A 26,767-nucleotide genomic window follows, 5' to 3' on the forward strand; every position below is an offset into this window, starting at 1 on the left:
ATGGATAGACAGTGGTCTTCAAAGACAGGTTGTTTGGCTCCAAATCCTTCACTTTTCACAGCTGCCTAATAATACCACCCGTTGACTCTTGCTATCTTCTAATATATAGGGCCTAAACTCTTTGAAAGTTCTCCCCCATTACATCTAGGAATCCCCAAGGACTAGCTCTCATTTGTGTTTCTGAATTTGGCTTGCCTTCATCACATCACACCTATCACTTCTTGTTTCCTCCTGCTCTGGAATCACTGAAGGTGTTACTATATGTGAAGCTGCCGACTTGTTCTTTTTCATGGTGTTTGGAGACCTACTACTGGGTTTCCCTGGGATCCACCTGTACCTTTGCTGGCACCTGTACACTACAAGTTTCAAGGGGCTCAAGGGGTCTGGAGTCCTCTGGTACTAAATGCATTTTGGCTTCTATGCAAAAGTAGGGACAATTCCCTCCTTAGTATTTCTTTGACACAGGCTCTGAGGAAGTGTCACAGTGTGCCTGAGAGTTTTGGAGAAATCTTTAGAGTTTCTGTTTGCAGCGTCAGACAGTGCCTATGAGACAGGTCAGGATGACCATGACCGAGGCAGTGTGCTGCTCGGTCATCCCTTTCCATTTCTGTGTCTGATATTTTGAATCAAATGTCCTTGTAATTTATTTCTTGTTCCCATCCCCAAGATGTCAAGATTTTGTAAGGCATATCTTAATCCAAGAACAGACCCCCTTTAATTCAACTGGGGAGGCTTATTAAGTCTTGAAACCATTGCACTCATCTTTAGAGATAGCTACGTGCCTCTCATTATTAATATGCAAGAAAGGGGAAAATACATGTGAAGGGACCATGCTGTTACTGGCCCTATAAATGCTACTAACTCTCCTACACATCACACCTTGTGAGCATGTGAAAGGCAGGCATGGACAATAGTGCTTCTTTTGGATGGTTGCTGAGGACTGGACTTCTGACTTACCAGTTTCCCCTACTGCTTATTCACTCTGTCTCTATCACCTGGCTCTTTCTTCTGTCCTTATAATGCTGACTTGTTCAGGGTGCCTCACTGGATAGATACACACTTCCCCCAAACACACAACTCTCACCTATGTAATCACCCATACTTCTGAATTAGAGACTTTTCTATCATTTCCTTTTTGAGATGGACTCAACATCTCATAGCCCTAAAGCAGGGAAAGCGTTATTACCTACTTCTGATGTTTGAATGCTCAAGTTTTTAACCGTTTGCTGGTTTGTAAACAGAAATAGAAAACAAAATTAATAACCGGATTTCTGGTATATCACATCAGCATGACTTAGGAAAGAAAAGGGTTACTTACTAAGTTCCTTCAATCCTCTCTTGCTAAGCACCTACTCTAAGGAAGCTTTTGCCATGGAATGGTAGTAGTGAGCCCGGAGAGCTGGGTAAGACACAGGACTTCAAAGAGTACTAATAGAGAAATAGACAGGTACTGAATTCTATTCAAAATCATGTACATAGATACTTAATATGTACCTATAACAGGAATGACTACAGCTGAAGGCAGTATGATGTAAGGGCCATTACAATACATAAGAAGTTGCTTATTCCAGTTGAGGCGATCAGGAAGGATCTGTGAAATTTTGATTACATTTTGACACATGACAACTGGGGAAGGGTGTTATTCAAAAAAATGGTATTATTCTTTCAAGGACTCAAGTATTTACAAGTGGAGAGCTGAATTTGGTGTTCAGTTTGACCTGAATGTAGAATTTGTTTAGAAAAAAAAAAGTGAATATAAGCATAGACACATACTCTGGGGATAGAAATGGAAAGCTTGGTTTCTGATGCCCAAAATTTCAAACTCCATCTCATAGGCAGTGAAAGAATCTTTGAAGGGTTCCAATGAAGGAAGCCCTGTGATTAGAAAGTGAGTGGAAAATAAAATGGGAGTGTGGAAAATAAAATGAGAGACAGACAAGAAAAGAGGCAAGGAGAGTAGTTGGAATTCTCTTTGAACAGCAGCCTAGCGGTCATGCAGAAATGTACAAAAAAAAAAAAGAATCCTTGTGGGGTAAGCCTTTATTATGCATAACATCTACTTCTTGTTATCTTCTTATGGAATCCATTTTATCTCATTGCAAAAAGTTGGAAAAATACTGAAGAAAAGAAAATTAATCCACAACTCCCCAATTAAAGGAACACAATAGTTTATATTTGTGTTTATTTACTTCTAATCTTTTTGTCTGTGGAATTGAATTTTCCAGGGTCAAGATTATAACACACATTTAATAGTGTTTTTTAAATTATTATAAGCATTTTCTATACATGTTAATTATTGTCTTAATCATCATTTAGAAAAATGACAGAAAATTGAATAGAAAAATTTTCTTAAGTGATTATAACTGTTAATCATATTTTTTAAAAACTGAAAGGTATAAAGGCACAAGGAAGACAACAAAATTCAACTATAAAACCATCATTTAAAGATAAGCAACATTGAGTATCATTGAAGTACATTTTACACATAAAAATACATTAAAAATTGGAATAATACTGTATAAAATAGTTTAGAACTTTTTTTGCTTGTGATAAAAAGCACTTAGAAGTGGTTTAAATGTTGTATAATATTACATCTTAGAGATATATCATTATTCATATCTGACAATAGCGATAATAATTTATTCATGATTTAGAGCCAAAACTACACTCAAAGGCGGACTATTTCTTAATGCTTGCATTACAAATCAAAAAAGAAAGTAACCAAGTATAAAAGATAGTAAGTTAGATAGACAATAATAAAACAAACTTGAAAAAAATATTAGGAAGGATTAAATGGAGATAAAATCAAATACCAATGGATTGGGAAACAGAAAAACAATACACTTAGTAAATAAATAGAGTTGGCAACACTGCTCTTTGAAACTAACACCTTTTGGTTTTTTCAGTCTTAGGTTCTTATTCCAGCTCCACTGACAACTGTCTCTGGAGAATATCCTTATTCAGGCCTAATTCCTGGCTTCCCTTACTCCACTCCATACCAGTGACTTAAAAAAAAAATCCATAAATATGCAATTCATTTGATGGAGATTAAATAAATATATCGAGTTTTGCAAAATTAAGTTGTTGTTATTTCAATTTAAAAAATAATTTAGCCTAAGTTTAAATATATCTTGGGAAAGTCAGATCTCATATATGAAAGTTATATCTCAAAATCCCAAGAATACATTCTGGAGTTACAAGCCCTTGCACAGGCCATAAATTTGGGGAAAGGTCTTAAACTTTCTTCTTAGATGATTTCTGTGAGGAACAAAGTAAACAGATGAATGTGTTATTTCACAGAGGAGGCAACTGAAAGAGTAGCTTAGTCAAGGCATCATAACTTGAGCCCAGTGTCAAAATCCTGCATTCGTATTGTTTCTCCATCATTTACTACCCTATGGACTTGGGTGAACTAATCTCCCTGCACCTGTTTCTTCAACTGTAACATGAAACACTGAGGATGCTCTGCTTCCAGAAGACTCTGAAAGGCTGGAAGAGAAAATACCATTTTGAAAAGCATTTACCAGCAATAACTTTTAATGATTTTACTATCCAAGACATTCATCTTTTCTTCATATCCTGTTTTTCTTTAAAAAATATCTTTACAAGCCTAGCCTGCTGAATTTATAAAATTAGATTTGGACAAGACACCAAGAACCAGCATAGTACAAAAGCACATTTGGAATTATGAACGTGGTCCACGGGTATGATGTGAATTTTTTTTAAACTTTTTATTTTATATTGGAATATAGTTGATTAACAATGTTGTGATAGTTTCAGGAGTACAGCAAAGTGATTGAGTATACATATATATGTATCTATTCTTTTTGATGTGACTCCTTGCCTCAGTGTTTACAGCTTCGTATTTCTCCAAAACCTGACTCGAATCTTCCTTATTGAGATTAAACTTTGAGATCAGAAATTTTTCCTATGAGAAAAAGGCAGTCATGCCTAAATCTTCCTTATGTTTAACTGCAAGAAACTCTTTTGCTTATTAGTCATTCATTCAGTAAACATAAAAATTTGCTTGATTATCCACTTCATTAATGCTCTGCAAGATACAAAAATAAACAAGACGTGGTTTCTGCCCTTGGGGCCTTTGCAACTTAAAAGTGAGGAACTCAATACAAAGCCCAGAAGAAAATAGATATGACTATTCAGAGAAAGATTTCATCCGAATTGAAGCTGAGCTACTTCTTTGGGAAAGTGATAATTGAACTATAACTTGAAGAATGTAGAAGTGTAGGAGTTTTATGGGATGGTGGAGGGTATCCATGCTTGAAGTGGGATAGGCCATGAAGCCTTGTTCCTTATTCTAGGTGATGAGAGTGTTTTAGATTACTGTGAAAACTTGTAACGTGACACAACCTGTGTTTTAGGAATATTATTTTGGCCCCCATGCGAGAGAGAAGAGGCAGGAAGGTGACGGTGGCATAGATCCCTCCCTACTAGGACAGAGATGGGAGGGCCTGGAGAGAAGTGACGCCTAGAGGGAAGTGAGGGGCCTGTGAGTCTCTCCGTGTTTAGCAATTACTACCAGCAGGAAGCTTTCTCTTTCATTGATGCCATCTCAGAGATGTGAAACTCAGTTTGCTGGCATGGATACACCTTTATTTACCTTCTCTAAAGCAGCTAGCAGGTTCCATACAAATGATGTCTTCTCGGCATGTTAGATTGTTGAGATATTTTCTATCCTCAGTGGGTAGATAGCCATGTCTGACTAAATCTGGGAAGTCTTGCTGCCTGACTGCAGTAATGCTTTCCACAGAAGCCTTAGATTTGGCCATGTGCTCGTGTCTTTGTAATTGTCATCGCTGCTGTAATAAACTCAAAATGTGTCACTCGCTCTGGGACACACCTAACCCTCTGCCTAGCTGTGAGCTCATGCGAGAAAACACCGGCACCTATCCCCACGGAAAGACCGGGAGTTTATTTGGCTCCAAGTTTGGAAGCCAACTAATGTTTGAGCAATTTAGACAAAATGGCTACTTTTAACCATGGTATCAGTAGAACCATTTCTTTTTAAGTCATTTACAGGGGAATGGTTGCAGTTTATTTTAGGAGTAATCCGTTTTATCATGAGTAGTATAATGTTCCTGAGTACAGATTCGTTATTTTTGAAGTTTGAGCCTTGCTCTTTTCTAAGTTTCCTTTCTGTGTCAACCGCTAGCTAATACTGTGTAGTGTTTAGTGATTGATTTTGCTATATTTCTGTCTGATCTAAATTTAGAAATGAGCATAAGAAAGATAAAATAGAAATATTTAATTTATTTATTTGTGTATTCATTCATTCCAAAAAACGATTGATGATTCCCTACCGAGTTCCAGGCATTGTACCAAATGCCAGATGTGGAGTTAACATGGCCTTTACCCTCCAGAGCTTCCATTTTCATAGGAGTCTAAGGCACGTACACAAATATCTCTGCTACAATTCCTAATGCTGTGTGGGTCTATGAGCAAAATACTGGGGCAAAGAGAAGAGAATATTTATTCCATTAGAAGAATGTAAAAAATATTCACAAAGGATATGACATTTTAGATGGGTCTAAGAAACGAGTGGGGTTTGAACAGGAAGAAATGGCAAGAACATTTCAGAATGAAGAAAGAGCGTGAAAAAGTGAAAGTGAAAGGTGTCTTTAGGAAGGCAGCATGGACAAGTAGGAAGAGCACAGAGATACAGATCTGTGTCTGAGCCCTACTCACCCCTCTGAGATTTGGGGGTCCTTGAACAAGTTGCCCAACCTCTCTTGAAAACTGAGATAATACCCATCTGGAAACGTATTCTTTGATTAAATATGAAAATATATGTAAAGCACCTGGCACCCTGGGACTATTAGGTAAATGTAGTCTGATGCTATTCCAGAGGGCATAGCATCTGATGCTATAGGATGTGTGGATGAGAGTGGAGAGGTACCCAAGATTGGAAGCACTGGTTGGGACCAAATCAAGTAAAGGGGAGTAGTTTAGATTTTATTCTGAAGGCAATCAGCAGTCATCTATTTTTGAATCAGGTCTTGGCCAAGGTCAGATTTTTGTCCTGCAGAGATCAAACTGGGACAGGGAGGAGAATAGATTGAGGGAGAGTGAAGCTAAGCTTTGACTGGAAGACTATTGAAATGATCCAGGTCAGAGAAGCTGGGATATAAACTCTGCACTGACTGTGTGTTACAAGTGCGGAATGGACCCACAAGAAATGTCATGCACACCCACAGACCAGCTTGGCAGCGTTTAGCAACTACTGAGCCTGGAAGTAAAAAATCCCAAATTATCTCTCAAGGAAACTCTGAGAAGTGTAGGCAACTTTGTATTTTCTTTTGCAGTAGCACCAATACATCTGCTTACTTGTCCAGCTGCTTGGAATTGGAAGAAGCTAAATCCACATGGAGAGGAACATGGCTATTTTCTGCTGCTAAGTCATTCCTAGGCACGTGGGAGTGTAGAAAGAATTTAACTGTGCCCTCTCCTAAACCTTTGGTATTTATTGACAGGTTCTTGACTTATTGGGAGAGGGAGTTGAATCATCTAGTAGAAGCCTCTCTTACTTTAAGATCAAGAAACTGAACTCAGAAATAAGAAATGACATAGCTGACAATCAGAATGTACAAAGAACCAAAGCCAGAACTCAGACCCAGGTTTTTTATTCTTAGCCCTTCACACTCTTCTTTTTCTTTCTTTTTTTTTTTTTAACTCCCTTGATATGACAAATTGCTGAGAATGCAAGCGGACATCTCTAATAGCTGAGGGGTGAGTGTTAACTTTGTCCACCTCCATCTACACAGAGGTGAACTGTTTAGCTTTTGAAGCTTAAAAGCTGGTTGAAGGTCAATCAAATGGAGCCAAAGCACCTTGTAGTTTATATGTAAATTAATAGTAAAAATTAGTTGATTTATGAAAAAAATACAAACCTACAGGGGCATATTGCTGGAGTCAAGTCATGCAAAATGTTTCTTTAGTTTTCTTAGTTTTGATAACAAATTCATGGGGACTTTGTTACAAAATCAACTACAAGTTCCAATTAGAATTAGCTCAAGGATTGTTCTCCGTGAATGGAAAATGTTGATTCCTCCAAATTTGAGGTATATTAGCAATTAGGTATATTAGGTATATTAAAGCTAAAGTCCTCTGTCCTTTACAGTAACTCATCATTTATCCTTTTTGCTTGGGAACAAAATATTATATAAAACATAATTCTAAATTATTGATAATTATCTTTTCAAGGGTCATTTAAACAAACATTTTGGATGTTAATTACTTTACCTATTTCTTACATAGTATATTTGGGAACCATTCCAGAATGGTTGGTTGAAATCATCGTTATGAATATAGATTCACCAAATTTTAGATCTGAAAGTGTCCTTAGATATGACCTACTACTTGTGATCCCCTATGTGATGAACTATATGTAGTGTGGTCATGTCATCTTCCAGTGGGATAGGTAGAATGAATACAGACATACTGGGGGCCTCTAGTCCAAAGGTGGAGCTATTTATTGTATCCTCAGGGAGCTAAGAGTATTTAATGTAGAAGAAAATTTTAAAAGTTGGCCGAATGCAAAGTGCAATAAAAAAACCATTGCTGTCCAGGGCAGAGGAGAAAGCAATGGACTTGAGAAAAAAGAGATCTGGGTTCTAATTCCAGTTCTGTCACTGCCTCAGGTTAAGTTTCTCTGTCTGGGGTTGTTGTTGTTTTTCTTTGTTTGCTTCAGTTATCTCATTTGTAACCAGATGATCACTATGAGTGTCCCTTTCAGGTCTGACCTATGATTGTGTGATTCTTCTGTTGAGGGTGGGTTACTTTAAACAGAGCTCAGGATAGACTGAGTGGTGAGTAGCCCAATTTAACTCAGAAAATCAAATCTTCAAATTCACTATCATTTCAACCTGTTTTTTTTTTTTATTTTAAAGTGACATTTAGTGAGCACTTACTAAGCACCAGAGTATGTGCAAAGCACATTAAATGTGTTCACTCATTAAATCTTTCAGCTCTATATGAAGTAGGTACTATTTGGTCTTAGTGACTTCTTAGCATCATAGGATATTTTTGTCATGTATCTAATAGGAAATTTAAGCAGGCTTGCTAGTGTTACTGTAAGCAGGATGTGAATCCAAGACAGCCATCTGAAAGCATTACCAGAGCATCTTTCTTGACTAGAAAGAGTTCATTGGCCACACATGTCCCTGCCCTGACCAATGGTATACCCTCCTGCCAGAGTTACCAGTATCACTAGGTTGGAAACAAGTCTTAGGAAGTTTACATCATCCCTATATTTTTGAAGTTACTAAATGTGAAAAATATCATGACCTCAGTGTTCCCTTGCTGAGCTGGATTCATAGCATTACCACCACCACCTGCTCTTCCAAAGGTTTCCATTTAATGCAGGTTTAAAAATAAGGGCTCTGAACTCTGTCTTGCTTTCTTTAGAGAAAAGGTGTAAGTCTGGTTGGAGTGTTTAAGAAATTTCAGGGTGATGCAGTGGAAAGAACTTGTCTCTGCCACATGACCTTGGACAAGTCAACTGCACAGGCTTTCTATTTCTCCATCTCTAAAGCAGTGGTTGAATAAGGCAATTTGGTTGGAGAAAAAGGAACCTGGATTAGATTATGTTTCAGTTTATTGATCTTTAACATCCACACAAAATCTTTAAAAACTAAAAGGCACAATACTTGGTAAAACATGGACTGGCTAATGAAATGCTTAAAGCAGGTAATTAAAAACTATTAAATCCCCTTTGTATCGTCCTCCCTCCCTTCCCTTCATTTTCTTCCTTTCTTCCTTCCTTCTTTTTTTTTTTTCCTTTTTCCCATCCAGGCACTACTCTGGATGATAGGGATACAGTTGTGAATAAAATAGATAAGGCTACTCCAGTCATGGAACACACATTCTCGTGGGGGAAAAAAAAAGGCATAACAAGTAACCCAATAAATAAGTAATGGAAAGTTATAATAGGGGGCCATGAAGAGAATACAATGGGAAAATGGATTTAAAAGTACTGGTTGCAAGTAGGGACTTTTACATTTTAGAGAGGGTGGTTGGGATGGGCTTCTCTGAAGAGGAAACATTTTGCTGGAGATCTGAATGGTGAAACTGAGTTCATATTTTTCTGAGAGGAGAACATCACTGACAGAAGACAGGGCACATGCAGAGGAGCTAGGGAAGGCATGAGCATGGCCAGTTGAAAGAACAGAAAGAAGGCCTAATGTCAGGAGCATGGTGAACATGAAGGACAGTGGAAGGAATGAGATCAGAGAAGTGGGCTTAAGCCAGACCATGCAGAACCTGTAAAGGACTTTGGTTTTTATTCCAAGCATACTTGAAAATCATTGAAGTGTTTTAAGTAGAGGTATGATATATTTCACATTTTTGAGCTACTGCTCTAACTGCAATGGATTAAGAGTAGAAGCAGAAAGACAAATTAGAGAAAATATAATGCGTGGTTCAGGATCACTCAAAATCCAGGAAACTGGGAAATGTTGGAAGAAGTGAAACTTGAACAGGTTTCTGGTCTGAATGCATCCAGTAACAGGCGACCCGTTATCTTTGAAGGCAGCCTACTCTACTTTGAGACAACTATCTCTCAGAAACTACATGCTACGATCAATCACAGTATACAATAAGTGCTCAGTAAGTGTTATTTCTCCCATTTTTGCTCTGTACTATTCATGCATCTGTCCTAGATTCATCCTTTGAGGTCACACATGATGATTCAAAGACTCTAATTAGAACCCACTGAGTGTACAAAGACTACTGAACATTTCAGTTTCCTTTAATCAGTCTAATTGTGCACAACTTTATACTTGCTTAGTGAGAGAGCCATTACTGCTCCCCAGCAGCCTAATTACCATAGGTGTACAATTCTTGCTACACACACGCTCGGATTGTGCTGTGATCAAACGGTTATGATGCTTTGCCTATCCATACATAGTGAGAAGGGTCTGGGTGTTGGTGACTTTAGTCTGCTAGCTACTAGAGAAAGAAGACTGTCCCTCAAGCTAAACCAGGTAGATTGGCTTTAAGTAGCATTAGTCACAGGGTGAACAGAAGACAGCCTGTGCTAGGTGAAAGGGGCATGGTTTGGCTATATGGAGGCAGACGGGGTCCTGGAAAGCAAAGTAGCTAGGCAAGAAGCCAGTACCCTATAGCTGCAGTACAGCTGTTTGGGGAGACTAGGTGGGCAGTGGCTCGGGGCTATAATTTTTAGAACCCATTAACTAATAGAATCATCAGATATCCGTACTATGTAAGCTAGATATTTTTTCTGTTTCTTGTCATTTGTTATCTTCCAATTGGCCTTTAGTATTAATAAAGTCATTTTGAACAATTCCATCTTATCTCAGCTATTTAGCAGGGTACCAAGAGATGGGGTATGGAATGACATTTGGCCTAGAACTTTGACGAGAATGTACCTCATCTCTGAAATGTGGCATTAGGAGGGAAGGGGTCAACAGAAGTCCCCAAGGGCATGGTGGTGGACTAATGGTGAGAGAATCTGGTGATCCTTTTCTCTGTTCTTTTCCAGGTAAAGTTCTTCTTTGATTCTTTTTTTTAAAATTAATTAATTAATTTATTTATTTTTGGCTGTGTTGGGTCTTCGTTTCTGTGCGAGGGCTTTCTCCAGTTGCGGCAAGCAGGGGCCACTCTTCATTGCAGTGCGTGGGCTTCTCACTATCGCGGCCTCTCTTGTTGCGGAGCACAGGCTCCAGACGCGCAGGCTCAGTACGTGTGGCGCACGCGCTTAGTTGCTCCGAGGCATGTGGGATCTTCCCAGACCAGGGCTCGGACCCGTGTCCCCTGCATTGGCAGGCAGATTCTCAACCACTGCACCACGAGGGAAGCCCTTCTTTGATCCTTATACCTTGTGTTTTGCTTTACATAAGTGAAGATATTTCCTTTGCATCCTCACCATCCTGATCCATCTTCTAAACAGATGCTCCAATTTGATTGTTTTCAAAAGTGGGGTCCCCAGGCCAGGAGATCAGCTATGTCTGGGGATTGCCAGAAATGCACATTCTTAGACCCTAGTCAGACCTTCTGAATGTGGCACTCCTGGGGTTAGGGCCTGGAAATTTCTGTTTAACACACCACTCCAGACGATTCTAAAATGCATTAAAGTTCAAAAATCCCTGCTCAAATTAGTCCTAAAATAAGGAATGTAGAAGAGTTCCACACTTCACCTGGGTGAGGGAGAGCAGGACTTACTTCACTTAGTATGATAATCTCTAGGCCCATCCATGTTGCTGCTAATGCTATTATTTCATTCTTTTTTATGGCTGAGCAATATCCCATTGTGTATATTTACCACATCCTCTTTATCCATTCATCTGTTGATGAACACTTAAGTTGCTTCCATGTCTTGGCTATTGTAGTGGAAAACAGTATGGAGGTTCCTTAAAGAAAACTAAAAATAGAGTTACCATATGAATCGGCAATCCCGCTCTTGGGCAAAAGACAGAAGCTCTAATTCGAAAAGATATGTGCACCCCAATGTTCATAGTGATACTAGTTACAATGAAATAATGCTATTATACTTCGAACATTGGGGAAACTTATGGTTACCAATGAGGAAGAGGTGTAGGGATAAATTGGGAGCATGGGATTAACATATGCATACTACCATATATAAAATAAGCAACAAGGATTTACTGTATAGCACAGGGAACTATATTCAATATTTTGTAATAAACCACAATGGAAAATAGAAAAAAAGAATATAGATATATACATATATATGTATAACAGAATCATTTTGCTGCACACATGAAACTAATACAATATTGTAAATCAACTATACTTCAATAAAAAATTAAATTAAAAAATGTTTCCAAATGATACATACTAATATGGAAAAATATATACTAAAATATTAGAACAGCAAAATATAAAACTGATATATTTGTAATAGTTCTGGTGTTTTAAACAAATATGACTAGCGATTGTATTAGTAAGATGTATATGTACAGAAAAAATAGAAGAGAATGTACCCACACTTTAAAAGTATTAATCTCAGAGTAATAGTTTAATGGTGACTTTTACTCTTGCTTTTCTTTCTTGCTCAACATTTTTTCAATGAATTAATTTTTTGAACTTCATTATTTAAAAAAAAAAAAAAAGCTGATGGGTGCATATCTTTTCAAGCATACCCATGCTGGCTCCTTATTTCAATATTAGTATTCAACTGCTGGATAAACTCAGGAAATCTAACCTCTCTATGCCCTTGTGTCCTCCATCCTTATCTGGGATATTAATCTATGAGTGCAAAGTGGTTTATTTGCATAAAAAACTCTGCCAGTATTAAGAACCATTATTAAATATGATTATTAACTATGAAATTTCTTGCTTCCAGTTTTATATCTCAGCACTATTAAGTTCTAAAAGAGGAAGGTAGAACTTTATTTTTCATCAAATAAATCCTAAGTTGCTGTGTTTTTGCATATTTATTCTTAATTTATACAACAGTAATAGATGACTATTTTAGGGATTATCAAGAGCTTCCCTCTCATGATTCCGTAATCAAGTCCTTTTCTTTTTCAACATGGCTCAGCTAAAGAAGAATGTTTTGTTCTCATAACTTTTAAGAAATATATGTAAAAACTGTTGTTCAATATCAAATAATAAGAATTAGAATAATAGTAATAATAAGCATTATTATCAAGAGAAATGCTAATGTCTACAGCTGTACCTCATCCATTAAAGAGAGAAAGAGGGAACAGGAAAAAGTCAACTGTGAACTACTGGGAATATATTCATTCATTAACTCAAAAAATATTCACTGAGTGCCCACTATGTGCCAGGGACTGTGCTAAGCATTGTTGTGAAAGCACATCCTGAGGTTTATAGTCTAACAGAAGTTATAAAACGTTATTTGATGTTAGCCATTGGAACTCAGATGGAAGTAAAATAGGAAATTGGATCAGAAGAGAGTTATAGGACAATGGTTATGAGCATTTAGAAGAGAAACATACATTGCCACTGAGATTTAAATTTTTTTTTGGAATTCAGTGTTGGAGAGATGATGAAGGGGAGATCATCCAAAAGAAGCATAAGCAACGACTTTGGGGTGGGAAATGGTGTCACATGCATGGGAAACACAAATGGTTTTCTTTTGCTAAAGAATATATCCTTCCTTAGAATGCTATTATAAGATTTAGCTTATATGCTCTCTAGAATAGCATATAGTCAGACCTCAGTACATGGGGAGTCTTTTGATTACTATCCTTGGAGTAGATCTGTTTGGGAGAGAAGAGGAATATAGTTTGGCTGCCCTGAGAACTGCTTCTGCACATCCACATATTCCCCCGAGCCCCAAACCAACCAAACAAACAAACAAATAAAAAAATTCAACTTGAAAAATCCTAAGAAATAATGCATTTTTAAAGTATGTTCTCTTGCGTAGGTCGTAGAGGAATTTTCCATAGCCTACACACCGAAATTTTCAGAAACGTTCTATTGCTCCCTTTCTTCTATGTCTGTCTTCTTTGTGTGATGAGGATCCTCCTCACCAAAAGAGTGAGCAGGAAGTGGAGTCTTCCCACCACTGACCCCACCAGCTGGAGCAGGAATTTCACTCCAGGAAACATTCCCATCATTCCCGTGGTACTCTGGTGAATAAGATTATCTGTCTTCTCTAGAGAAGGAGCAGAAAGAGAGATAGAAGAGGAAAATGGGGAGTGGACAAAAGTTCCTTCTAAGATGTTCTAGGTAGGGTCCCAAGGGCTTACACTCTGTTACTTATTCAATCCTCCCATCATGTTGTAGGAGGTAGGGCTGAGACCCAAATTCACCCCCATCTTCTTTCAGAATATTTTTTAAAGAGCTAAATGACGAATGAGAGTGTGGGGGTAGAGAACTTGACAGAAAATTGCTGTGAAGGGAGAAAAATATTTGAAGACTGATTTCTTTTTTAAATCATTGTATATACTAACTGGTGATAATCTCTGACCTTTCATAGAGAACAGTGAAAGGATAAATAAGGAAGAGTAACACAGGAGGCCAGCAAAGGAGCTGAGGATTATAGATGTGATTTTTTTCAGGAGTTTTGATGCTAAGGAGAGGTTGCTTTGGCAGTGTGGCAACTCTGAAGGAAGGTTTGTCACCACTTTTTTCAGATGGGAAAGATGGACCTCCTTTGTGAACCCAGAGAAGAATTCAGACCCTCTGAAACAGTGCCTCCCAATCTAGGCTGTAAGTTAGAATTCTGGAAGGATTTAAAATACACAAATGCCCACCCCTACCCCAGCTCCTCTGTAATGGGTCAGGGGTCAATCCTGGCCTTCAGTCTCTTCTAAAGATCCCTACATAATTCTAATGTGCAGTCGAGGTTGAGAACTCTTCTTTAAAGAGGTTGAAGAATCAAAAGAAAGAGGAAATGATCCTCACAATGAGTCAAATATCTATGAGCAAAATAACCAATAATTTTCTGATATTTATCAGAAATTTCATATATATCTAAAACACCTATATAATCCAAAAATGCTTTTTATTTTTATTTCAGTAAGTATTCCTGATGGTAAAAATTGTTTAAAAGAGAATGTGACAAGATAACAGATGTCTTTGGGTATATAGGTGAAGTTTTTTGTTTGTTTGTTTCTTTATATTTGTTGGTTTTTCCAAAACAGATTTAGAACGTGCTAATTTTATCAGAAGATACAAATAAGACACAAAGCAAAAATCTGCATACTGAATCATTTTACCTACATTCTCTAGAAATATATACCTATAATTACATGATAATTTGAGAGAGAGATTCCTATGAGAAAAGATCGTTCAAACATAATAGCAATTCAAACTTAAAAAAAAAATTCACCATTGACTTCAGATATTATTTGCCTTTCTTAATAAAAAAATCCATTCACATGATCACTAAATGATATTGACTGCTGAGTAATTTCTATGCATTATTTTCACTTACTACAGCTCCTGGAGATTGGTACTTTGATTAGTCCTATCTAACAAGTTAGGAAACAAAGGCACAGATGGCCTAATTAACTTGCCCAAGATCAAGAGACTACAAAATGGCAGAGGTAAAATTGGATCTCAATCTTCTCCATGGCCTAGATGGTATGCTGTACTACACACTGATGTGCTCAGCTGAGTTTTGGAAGTCTTCAGAAATCACATACATCTGGGAGGTCAGTTATCATTTCATTAGGCAGTCTTGCCAACTTATTTTAATGGCCAAGCAGGCATCTGGTTATGCATGTTACCAGGTACTCAGCAAAGATCCTTATCTGAAAGAATCGTAACAAGAACCTCAAATCTACAATAGTTAATGAATCTTAAACCATTCACACATTGGATATTCAATGTAGAGAGTTCCAAGTTATTTTCCACTAAAATAACAACAATCCCAGGAAGTGGTGGTGATCCATCCTCATTAGCCCTCACTTTAGTTTAATAGCCATTAGTGACAACAGGGATAAATTTTATAGATGCTAATTGACCCTGCAGGAAGCCTTTGAAGTTCTCCCACTAGTTTAGGACGTTTTTGAAGTTTTGTTTTAGCTAAAGGGTCAGGTCAAAGACCTGGGGAAAATGCATGTTAGAGAAATAAATACAGATACCAACCTATGCACTATATGCGTAATTGTAAAACTGTGGTTTGGTGACTGTGACAAAAACAAACCCGAGCAGAAATTAACATTAAGAGACTCCCCAAATTGCTCTAAATTTTCTGAGGAAGGACTTCAGGTTTTTGTATGTGTCACCATTAAGTTCTCATAACATTACCAAGAGAGGAGAAAACAGCCTGCATATTTATGCTGCTCTAAAGTTTTCACAACTCATTTGATTCACATAGAAGCACCACGAATAAATGTGAAGCTCAGGAAGGTAAAGTAACTTGTCCAAGGTTGCTCTGCCAATGAATAAAGAAGTTGGAAGCTATTCAGACAACTGGTGCAGGATATGTTCCATTCCACACAAACTGCCTCTACTCTTGAGTTGGAGAAGTTGAGTCAGAATTCAACTTAGCAGGGAGAGGAGACCCAGGTCTAGTCATGAATGACATAGGGAGGAAATGAAGAGTTAAAAACAAGAAAAGTACACTGGTCCAATAGCTTACATTCTAGTTAAACTCCAAGTTGACTAATATCCAATCAAAAGCCAGGCATGACATGTGGCTTGCAGGGTCTTGGTGCTCTGGACAGGGGTCGGGCCTGAGTCTCTGAGGTGGGAGAGCAGAGTCCAAGACATTGGACTGCCAGAGAACTCCTGGCCTCAGGGAATATTAATCAGCGAGAGCTCTCCCAGAGGTCTCCATCTCAACACCAAGACTGACTCCACCCAATGGCGAGCAAGCTCCAGTACTGAACGCCTTACACCAAATAACTAGCAAGGCAGGAACACAACCCTACCCACTAGCAGACAGGATGCCTGAAGTCATACTAAGCTCACAGACACCACATAACATGCCACCAGATGTGGCCCTGTCCATCAGAGGAACAAGATCCAGCTCCACCCACCATAATGCAGGCACAAGTCTCCCCTACCAGGAAGCCTACACAAGCCACTGGACCAGCCTCACCTACTGTGGGCAGACACCAGAACCAAGAGGAACTATAACCCTGCAGCATGTGGAAAGGAGACCCCAAACACAGTAAGTTAAACAAAATGAGAAGACAGAGAAATATGCAGTAGATGAAGGAACAAAGTAAAACCCACAAGACCAAACAAATGAAGAGGAAATAGGCAATTGACCTGAAAAAGAATTCAAAGTAATGATAGTAAAGATGATCCAAAATCTCAGAAAGAGAATGGAGGAAATACAAGAACTGTTTAACAAGGACCTTGAAGAACTAAAGAGCAAACAAACAGTGATGAACAACAAAGTAACTGAAATTAAAAATACTCTAGAAGGAATCAATAGCAGAATAACTGGCAGAAGAAAGGATAAGTGAGCCAGAAGATAGACTTGTGGAAATAACTGCAGCAGAGCAGAATAAAGAAAAAAGAATGAAAAGAATTGAAGGCAGTCTCAGACACCTCTAGGGTAACATTAAATGCACCAACATTCGAATTATAGGGGTCCCAGAAGAAGAAGAGAAAGAGAAAGCATCTGAGAAAATATTTGAAGAGATTATAGTCTAAAACTTCCCTAACATGGGAAAGGAAATAGTCAATCAAATCCAGGAAGCACAGAGTCCCAGGCAGGATAAACTCAAGGAGAAACATGCCAAGACACATATTAATCAAACTATCAAAAATTAAATACAAAGAAAAAATATTAAAAGCAGCAAAGGGAAAGCAACAAAAAACATAAAAAGGAATCCCCATAAGGTTATCAGCTGATCTTTTATCAGAAACTTTGCAGGCCAGAAGGGAGTGACAGGATGTATTTAAAGGGATGAAAGGGAAAAACCTACAACCAAGATTACTCTACCCAGCAAGGACCTCATTCAGATTCAACAGAGAAATCAAAAGCTTTAGAAGAAAGCAAAAGCTAAGAGAATTCAGCATCACCAAACCAGCTCTACAACAAACAATAAAGGAACTTCTCTAAGTGGGAAACACAAGAGAAGAAAAAGACCTACAAAAACACACCCAAAACAATTAAGAAAATGGGAATAGGAACATACATATCAATAATTACCCTAAATGTGAATGGATTAAATGCTCCAACCAAAAGACACAGACTGGTTAAATAGATACAAAAACAAGACCTGTATATGTGCTCTCTACAAGAGACCCACTTCAGACCTAGGGACACATACAGACTGCAAGTGAGGGGATGGAAAAAGATATTCCATGCAAATGGAAATGAAAAGAAAGCTGGAGTAGCAATACTCATATCAGATAAAATAGACTTTAAAAGAAAGGCTGTTGCAAGAGATAAGGAAGGAAACTACATAATGATCAAGGGATAAATCCAAGAAGAAAACATAACAATTATAAATATTTTTACACCCAACATAGGAGCATCTCAGTACCTAAGGCAACTGCTAACAGCCATAAAAGGGGAAATCGACAGTAACACAATAGTAATGGGGAACTTTACCACCCCACTTACATGAATGGACAGATCATCCAGACAGAAAATACATAAGGAAACACAAGCTTTAAATGACACAATAAACCAGATAGATTTAATTGATATTTATAGGACATTCCACCTGAAAGTGGAAGAATACACTTTCTTCTCAAGTGTGCATGGAACTTTCTCCAGGATAGATCACATCCTGGGTCTCAAATCAAGCCTTGGTAAATTTAAGAAAATTAAAATCATATCAAGCATCTTCTCCGACCACAAGATTATGAGATTGGAAATTGATTACAGGAAAAAAACTGTAAAAAACACAAACACATGGAGGCTAAGGAATACGTTACTAAGTAACAAAGAAATCACTGAAGAAACCAAAGAGGAAATCAGAAAATACTTAAAGACAAATGACAATGAAAACACAATGACCCAAAACCTATGGGATGCAGCAAAAGCGGTTCTAAGAGGGAAGTTTATAGCAATACAATCCAACCTCAGGAAAAAAGAAAAATCTCAAATAAGCAATCTAACCTTACACCTAAAGCAGTTAGAGAAAGAAGAACAAAAAAATCCCCAAAGTTAGTAGAAGGAAAGTAATCATAAATGTCAGAGTAGAAATAAATGAAATAGAAACAAAGAAAACAATAGCAAAGATCAATAAAAATAAAAGTTGGTTCTTTGAGAAGATAAACAAAATTGATAAACCTTTAGCCAGATTCATCAAGAAAAAGAGGGAGAGGACTAAAATCAATAAAATTAGAAATGAAAAAGGAGAAGTTATAACGGACACTGCAGAAATACAAAGGAGCATAAAAAACTAATACAAGCAACTATATGCCAATAAAATGGAGAACCTGGAAGAACTGGACAAATTCTTAGAAAGGTGTAACCTTCCAAGACTGAACCAGGAAGAAATAGAAAATGTGAACAGACCAATCACAAATAATGAAATTGAAACTGTGATTAAAAATCTTCCAACAAACAAAAGTCCAGGACCAGATGGCTTCACAAGTGAATTCTATCAAACACTTAGAGAAGAGCTAACACCCATCATTTTCAAACTCTTCCAAAAAATCGCAGAGCAAGGAACACTCCCAAACTCATTCTATGAGGCCACCATCACCCTGATACCAAAACCAGACAAAGATATCACACACACACAAAAAAATTACAGACCAATATCACTGATGAATATGGACACCAAAATCCTCAACAAAATAGTAGCAAACAGAATCCAACAACACTTTAAAAGGACCATACACCATGATCAAGTGGGATTTATCCCAGGGATGCAAGGATTCTTCAATATATGCAAATCAATCAATGTGATACACCATATTAACAAATTGAAGAATAAAAACCATATGATCATCTCAATAGATGCAGAACAAGATTTTGACAAAATTCAACACCATTTATGATTAAAAACTCTCCAGAGGGCTTCCCTGGTGGCACAGTGGTTGGGAGTCTGCCTGCCGATGCAGGGGACACGGGTTCGTGCCCCAGTCTGGGAAGATCCCACATGCCACGGAGCGGCTAGGCCTGTGAGCCACGGCCGCTGAGCCTGCGCATCCGGAGCCTGTGCTCCACAGTCGGAGAGGCCACAACAATGAGAGGCCCGCGTACTGCGCAAAAAAAAAAAAAAAAAAACTCTCCAGAAAGTGGGCACAGAGGGAACCTACCACAATATAATAAAGGCAATATATGACAAACCCACAGCAAACATCATTCTCAATGTTGAAAAACTGAAAGCATTTCCTCTAAGATTAGGAACACAGCAAGGATATTCACTCTCGCTACTATTATTCAACATAATTTTGGAAGTCCTAGCCACAGCAATCAGAGAAGTAAAAGAAACAAAAGGAATCTAAATTGGAAAAGAGGAAGTAAAACTGTCACTGTTTGCAGATGACATGATACTATATGTAGATAATCCTAAAGATGCCACCAGAAAACTACTAGAGCTAATCAATGAATTTGGTAAAGTTGCAGGATACAAAATTAATGGACAGAAATCTCTTGCACTCCTATACACTAACAATGAAAGATCAGAAAGAGAAATTAAGGAAACAATCCCATTCACCATTAGAACAAAAAGAATAAAATATCTAGGAATAAACCTACCTAAGGAGGTAAAAACCTGTACTCAGAAAACTATAAGACACTCATGAGAGAAATCAAAGATGACCCAAACAGATGGAGAGATATACAGTATCCTTGGACTGGAAGAATAAACATTGTGAAAATGACTGTACGACCCACAGCAATCTACAGATCCAGTGCAATTCCTGTCAAATTATCAATGATATTCTTCACAGAACTAGAACAAAAAAGTCTTAAAATTTGTATGGAGACACAAAGGACCCCAAATAGCCAAAGCAATCTTGAAAGAAAACAAAAAAACAAAATGTATCTGGAGGAATCAGACTCCCTGACTTCAAACTATACCACAAAGCTACAGTAATCAAGACAGTATGGTACTGGCACAAAAACAGCAATATAGATCAAAGGAACAGGATAGAAAGCCCAGAGAAAAACCCATGCACCTATGGTCAACTAATCTATGACAAAGGAGGGAAGAATATAAAATGGAGAAAAGACAGTCTCCTCAATAAGTGGTGCTGGGAAAACTGGACAGCTACATGGAAAAGAATGAAATTAGAACACTCCCTAACACCATACACAAAAATAAACTCAAAATGGATTAAAGACCTAAATGTAAGGCCAGACACTATAAAACTCTTAGAGGAAAACATAGACAGAATCCTCTATGACATAAGTCACAGCAAGATCTTTTTTGACCCATCTTCTAGAGTAATGGAAATAAAAACAAAAATAAACAAATGGGACCTAATTAAGCTAAAAAGCTTTTGCACAGCAAAGGAAACCATAAACAAGACGAAAAGACAACCCTCCGATGGGAGAAAATATTTGCAAATGAAGCAACTGACAAAGGATTAATCTCCAAAATATACAAACAGCTCATGCAGCTCAATATTAAAAAAACAAACAACCCAATCAAAAAATGGGTGGAAGACCTAAACAGACATTTCTCCAAAGAAGATATACAGATGGCCAAGAGACACATGAAAAGATTCTCAACATCACTAATTATTAGAGATACTCAAATCAAAACTACAATGAGTTAACACCTCTCACTGGTCAGGATGGCCATCATCAGAAAATCTATGAAAAATAAATGCTGGAGAGGGTGTGGAGAAAAGGGAACCCTCTTGCACTGTTGGTGGGAATGTAAAGTGATACAGTCACTATGGAGAACAGTGTGGAGGTTCCTTAAAAAACTAAAAATAGAATTACCATAAGACCCAGCAATCCCACTACTGGGCATATACCCAGAGAAAACCACAACTCAAGAAGACACATGCACCCCCATATTCATTGTAGCACTATTTACAATAACCAAGTCATGGAAGCAACCTAAATGCCCATTGACAGACGAATGGATAAAGAAGATGTGGTACATATATGCAATGGAATATTACTCAACCATAAAAAGGAATGAAATGAGATCATTTGTAGAGAGGTGGATCGACTTAGAGACTGTCATACAGAGTGAAGTAAGTCAGAAAGTGAAAAACGAACATCGTGTATTAATGCATGTATGGGGAATCTAGAATAGTGGTACAGATGAACCTGTTTTCAAGGCAGAAATAGAGACACAGACGTAGAGAACAAACGTATGGACACCAAAGGGGGAAAAGGGAGGTGGGATGAATTGGGAGATTGGGATTGACATATATATGCTACTATGTGTAAAATAGATAACTAATGAAAACCTACTGTATAGCACAGGGAATTCCACTTCAGTGTACAGTAGGAACTAACACAACATTGCAAAACAACTATACCCTAATTAAAAAAATAAAAACCTTATGTGAAATATACGTAAATTCCCATTTATCTCATGAGATTTTGTGCATTTCTAACGAATAAATTCTTCCGAAATGAAAAAAGAAAAAGAAGCCAGTCACGATGTGAACAGAATAGAAGCATAGAGTCTGCAATCGGACTCAGGAATGATTCCAAGTTTGCTTTCAATCCATCTGCTTCCTCCCTCTCTGGTCACTAGCTCTCTATCATCTAGACGGTTTTGAATTTGGGAGATGACAAAAAGCAGAGTCCTAGGGAGGCTGATATGCTCAGCAAATTACCAAAAATGTAGATCAGGTGCAAGGACTCTGACAGGGTCTCAAGTGATGGTGGTGACTGAGTGTCAAGGATGAGACAGAGGCGAGTTACTAAAGAACTACAAGAACTACAAAGAACTACAAGAACACAATGTAAGGGTTAGGCTGGCAGTGAGTGTCCCTTGAGGTAATACTCCAAGGTTTGACTAGGCCTAAATCAACCGCATGGCTAGGGTCAGGACTGATGCCAGAGCTCTCAGCAGGGCTGAGTCTGTACACTGTAGGTAGGGGTGGTGGTTTCAAAAGCTGGTGACAGGACGGGTAAACATCTGAGTGCAATACCATCCAGGTAGCCTCCACATGGTGGAGATATCTGCAAAATAATCCTTCATTAAATGCCAAAGTGGGATCCTTTTCTAAAACTCCTTGTTAGGTTTCCAAATTTAACCTTACATTTCAATTTAGCGTTATTAATATGTTTTTATAAATGGAACTCCCTGAGGGAAAGATGTAGGGAAAACTGATATCTGCCGAGCTCCTTCTAGCTGGGGATAGTGCCTGTCTGCTCCATATTTCAAATAGTAGAGCAGGATCATGTGGGCTTAACCTCTAGTGTCAGAAATACGATGTAGGTATAGAAATATTTTTTTAAAATATCAAGGTACGGCCAGGTTTCTAAGGATGGTGAGATGCTCTTCCCCAGAGTCAAAGGAGCTCACTTTAGTGGGAGACGGGCATTCCTGGTGAAAAAGGAAACCAAGTAGGTGGGGAGAATGCAGAGAAGCGGTGGCCAGCTTAACAGCAGTTAGCCTGCCGAAAGTTCCACCCCAGCTCTTGAACTTTATGATAGGAGAGATATTGTTTTAAAATTCTGTCCCAGCAGAATCATCACTTGACGAAAGTCTCCTAGAGAAAAAGAGAGTGGATGGATAATGATACTCTGGGATGGTGTAGAATTGACTTCGCCAATCGGAAGGAGAGACATGGCTTAGTTTCATTGTAAATATGCCCGAAACCAGAAGACTAGAAAGGGTGACCCTCACGGCCACTTCCACCTGCCTGATTTTATTTGCAGAATCCCTCCTCTTTTATCCCTTGGAATATTGGAAAACTTTCAAAAGACAAGTAATCTTAGAACATTCTGTGTCTTTTGAGAACTGTGGATGAAAGGGACACATAAATTTCGGTTATGATTACTTATGCGCAGTAATTTTAGTTGGATTTCCCTGACACACCTTCTCCTTTGTAATATTTTTCTGGGACCATGTTTATGTGTGAGAATGTGTGTGTGTGTCTAAGTGGCTTTGACCCCAGGGCTCTCTTTGATTTATAGGCAGCTCTATAAGTTCTGCTGGCTTGGTTTCAGAGCCTGTTTGTTCTGGCATCCCAGTAAAGCCTTTCTTCCCATGGCAACGCCAGCCTACGAGGCAAGGCCTAAGGGGAAACACAGTTTTCGTTGCCAGAATGAAGCAATAGCACTTTTGGGGTGCTATTTTGCTGGGTGGTGTATTATTTCTCAAGCAACCTCACTCATGCGAAACAAAAAAACTTCAGGGTTGGAATATTACCATGGGAAGCAGTAATCTTGGTTTCCTCAAACAAGTTGAGTGATCTCATGAGACTTTATTTAGTTGGGGGAGGGGTTCAATTTGCCCTCTGCACAGTGGCAAGACTGTGGGGCATGACCCCTATGAGTAGACCCAACATAGGCACATTCCCTTCCAAATATTCTTCCTTTTTTTATTCTAGAGGTCAAAGTTGAACTCCAAGGTCAATTCTGTCCTGTCACTGACACCCTCCTCTGTTAACTTTCAGAAGAAACCTGTGCTTCTCAGTTGTGGTTGCACATCAGAATCCCTTGGGGAACTTTCAAAAATACCAAAGTGCAGATTGCATCAGCAGAAATTCTGATTTACTGGCAGTGTGGAGGAGGGCTTGGGCAACAAGTTTTCAGAGGTTTCCAGGGAATTTTGATGTATGGCTAATGTGCAGGACCACTGATCTGCTTCAATCCCTTTGAGACCCTGAGAGGGGAAGTAACCTCCTCAAGGTCATGAAGCAAATAGGTTGTCTTTTGACCACACATATTGACTCATAGTTGATTAGAATGCCTATGTGTAGTTAATCGTGCTATTATTATCTAACTACTTTTCAGACTATTTACATAGTACATCAGGCAATCTATGTCATTTGGGTACCGAAATACAAGGTGATGACTCCCATTGTGCTCTGCACCAAATCAGAATGGGCTGATTTGTCATAAAGAATGTGATTATGGCTGAGGGAGGAGGAAAAATAGTGGAAAAGTAGACTATACTGCCACAGCCTTCTGCCTAAAGGGCATCTCCTGACGACGTATGTCATCTACACTGGAAAGCTGACTCCTGGGTATTTTAATCGATTTATGCTCCATATGACCTGGTAATAAAAATTCCCTAGTGAGCTCTGTGCTCCTACCCTCACTTCTTGATGGTTCAGGTAGGTGTGTACATGTCACAAAGTGTGAGATGGTGGCAATTTTCTCAGCAAACTGGTTTGTACCGATGAGAAATTTGTACCCAAGAGCTCTCAGTTTATTGGTATGTGTTCATATTTGAAACCAGAAACCAGGACACATTTTATTTTTTGTTGTTGCTTCTATGTGATGTTCGCTAAAAAAGAGAGTCATTTTTGGTAATGACTTCTTCTACCTTTTCAACAGATTTTAGTGCCAGATTAAGAGTACCAGAAGGGTTACCCAGAAGTCCCCAAAAGGAAAAGATTCACATTAACACTTGGCTTCTTGTTGCTTCCATGCATACTGCTCATCTGCTCTCAACAAACACACAACTTCACAAACAAACGAGGGACCTCCCTGGAGCCTCTGCCTCTCTTTACCCTCATCCTTTGCCACTTATATCCAAATAATTTAAATATTTCCATATATGAAAATATGAGTATTTAGAAAGTTATGTCAGATTCCTGTGTCACTGCATGGTAGAACTAGAAGGACTCTTAGAGAAATGATAGCATAAAATCTCTCCTCTTTCCCTACCCTACCATCTGCTCCCATTTCACAGATGAAGTCATTGAGGCTCATTGACATTAAATGACTTGCCCACAGTCATACAATAAAATTAAATAGAAAAGCTGGGATGAAATAATGGGATTCAAAATTTCAAGTCTGCAATTTCTGCCCATTTCACCCTACAACATGAAATAAATCATAATATAAAATTAATTAAATGCTAAGGCAAGAGTTCCAATATGCTTTTAGGGATCATCTTACATGCATAATACATGTATGCTAATCCTGTGTGCATAAATATCCTTGTTTAACTCTTGCTTATTATTACTACTAGAGGCAACAATCACCTTGATAATCATCAATCATTGAGAGTATAACGCAGAGAGCATTAAAGCTTGAAGGCACATTCAACGTCACTGCTCCAACATCCCTATTACCAGGAACATGTACACCTCAAAACAGCAAGTGAATTGTCAAGGTCACTCACATGATAAGGAAGATTTGCATAATACTATGAGCAATCAATCCTGGTTTATTTAAGCTTAATATTTTCAGAATTCCATGATAAATATGGTTAATATTGTGAATACGGAGTATAACAAAAGAGAAAAAGGGAAAACTTCTAACAAAAGCTGAAGTAATGTGACTTGAACTTTCTTAGTGATATCGGACAAAGTTCTTCTCTCTTCTTGAAAGCTCTACTGACTATCAAATGGGGCATTAGAGCAGAGGACCTTTAAGGCTCTGCTTTTGTCTGAATGACCTCCTTTTCCGTGAAACTGGTAAAGATCAAGCGGTTGACTGTGATTACTGAATAAAAGAAGGGGGAAATCCTCATCAAGCTATGCTTCACCGCAGAGGCATTTTTGCCAAGTTGAAAAGGGCTACTGAAGAAGGCAATAGGAAAACAGATATTTAATCCCTCAGGTCCATGAAAATATATGGGCTTTCCATTTTTGCTTCTCTAGATAAAAGACACGTGAGTCTCAAAAGTACAGGAAAGCGAAATAAAGAATAAGAGAAGCTACTGAGGTTAAAAAAAACTCATATACATCACACACGTATTAAGTGTATGGTGAATATACTGTTTCCTTAAAAGGAAGGAATCTTAGGAGAGGCCTCTGAGTAAATAGCGTCTTTGGAGGAAAAGGGCTACATGAATGCACAAAGTTCCCAAATGATAAATAACCTGGAGACTATGTTCTCACAAGCTCACCTTACCAAGGGTGATGAGGAAATACCTCCTAATTTTCATACCAGGGGTGACTTGGACCCAGAGCTCTTGAGAAAGGAAGGTAGGTGTAACCTAGTCTGGGTGACTGGTTCTTCATGGAGTTTTAAATGGCTGAAGGGGAAAAAGGGCAGATGGCAGCAGCCCCACCCATGGTGCCTGAGCTCACTGAGAGCTTATACTTCCCATGGAATTTTCTAGAAGGAAGAGTTCCTTAGGTGATCGGCAGAGCAGCTCTAAGGGTCAAATGTACCTACCATGCTACCGACTACTTTTTCCAGCACAGATGAAAATGCACTTATAATACTGAATGCAAATCAGATACCCATGCCTCAGTTCCTCATCCTTCGGACCAGCCATCCTAAAAATTCAAGGACTTGCAGTTTGGTTTCCTGAATACTGAGGATAGG

Source organism: Orcinus orca, chromosome 5 (assembly GCF_937001465.1).
Source record: "Orcinus orca chromosome 5, mOrcOrc1.1, whole genome shotgun sequence".
In the NCBI taxonomy this organism is placed as follows: domain Eukaryota; kingdom Metazoa; phylum Chordata; class Mammalia; order Artiodactyla; family Delphinidae; genus Orcinus; species Orcinus orca.